Here is a 1,662-nt window from a genome sequence, read left to right on the forward strand (position 1 = left end):
GCAAATGAAAAGGAAAAGGATAGGAAGCTTGAAAGGCTCAAGATTGAAACTGAAGAAAACCAAAGAAAAAGGGAGCATGAAGAAAAGAGGATGGAGGTTGAAAGGCTCACAATTGAAAATGAAGAAAATGAAAAGAAAAGGGAGCACGAGAGGCTGAAATATGTAAGTGAAGCAAAAGAAAGGGAAAAAGATAGGGAGCTTGAAAGGTTTAAGATTCAAAGTCAAGAGAGAATTGCCATTGAGAAATGTAAATCTAAAGAAAAAGTTGCTAAGGAAGAAGCTGCAAAAGCTAAGGAAGAAGCTAACGCAAAGAAAGAGGTGAATAAAACGCTTGATAAATTAAACACCGCAAAAAATCCACGGGCAGCATTGATGGTGATTGGTGGAAGAACCCGGCGTGATGATGGCTATAATCCTGCAGAAGCCTCTCGTCGTGGGGTGAATATTACACAAGAAGACAACAGTCTGAGTTCTCAATCTTCTCTGAGTTCTCAGAATTCTGACGGCATTGTAAGTATTAATGCTAGAGAAAATGCACCCGACGATCCATTCTTATACAATGAAGCACAAAATCAAAAGTGGACTAGGGTACACGAGAGGCAAGTAAAAACTGCTATATATTAATTAAGCACCTGGATTTGCCTGCTGGCCAAACAAACTTTATATAATACTTGTGTGACTTTGTTGTGCCCTCAATTTTAAAATTATTGTTTTGTAGTGCATACCTATACCCTTGATGTTGTAGTTGTAACTAGTTAAGTAGCTGTATATTTATTTTTATTAAATATTTTTGTCTTTTGAGCAATTATATGACATGATGCTCCTTTGACACTATAGTCTATAGCATGAAATTTGTATGAGGTTATGAGGAAGACCTCATGTTACAAAAAATCTCCTTAGATTCCAAAAACTGGCTTGTACATAAAAGGTAGACCATATAGTTTGCTATTGGAACCATGCAATAATAAAATTATTGTTCTAAATAATAATAATAATAACAATAGTTATTAAGTAATAAAATTGATGAGCTATTAATTATAATCATTGCTTTCGTGTCGCTCCATACACAAACGTTAATCCACAGCTGCTCCATATAACAGACTATATGTACCAGCTGGTGAGTAGTGATGTTGAATTGATGCATTTAATAAGATATGATATCCTTTCCCTCTGGATGTGTGATAAATTATTCGTGTGTGCTTCTCATTTCAACAGGAACAACCTGAGCTCGAGTGTCCAGATTTTCTGTTTAATTTGACCGTACCGAGTTTTAAATTGACATTTAATTTATCTAATGGTATAGTATCAGCTAGAGAGGGAGAGAGGGAGAGAGGTGAGAGAGAGAGAGAAATGAAATACATGTTTACATAAAGTATTAGTACATGTACATGTACTCTAACCTATTCTAGAGAATAGGTCCTTTACATTGGTGTCATCTTTGGCACTGCACTCCATGAATATGGCATTCACTGATTTAGCATATTCTTCACCTTTTGAAGCAGTAACCTAATGAAGTGAAATATATGTACAGTAGACTAGGTATGCAAACTCACTCCTAGTCTCTATTATTCACTATATTATGGTGGCGATTTTTCAAAGTGTAATTTAGTGTACATGACTCATCATTTACACATGTACATGAACTTGCATATGCATATTATG

The 1,662-nt window shown here is 35.3% G+C and overlaps 1 long non-coding RNA gene across 1 annotated transcript; it reads right to left on the reverse strand.

Annotated features, from left to right (window-relative positions):
* Positions 1-855: 855 nt before the first annotated feature.
* LOC109592328 (uncharacterized) lies at positions 856-1,531 on the reverse strand. The gene is made up of 2 exons (XR_002190297.1): positions 1,401-1,531; positions 856-1,309 (listed from the first exon to the last, which is right to left on the reverse strand). It is a non-coding gene; the product is annotated as an uncharacterized LOC109592328 (long non-coding RNA).
* Positions 1,532-1,662: the final 131 nt, after the last annotated feature.

This window comes from Amphimedon queenslandica, unplaced genomic scaffold, assembly GCF_000090795.2.
Source record: "Amphimedon queenslandica unplaced genomic scaffold, v1.1 AMPQUscaffold_5589_Cont22444, whole genome shotgun sequence".
In the NCBI taxonomy this organism is placed as follows: domain Eukaryota; kingdom Metazoa; phylum Porifera; class Demospongiae; order Haplosclerida; family Niphatidae; genus Amphimedon; species Amphimedon queenslandica.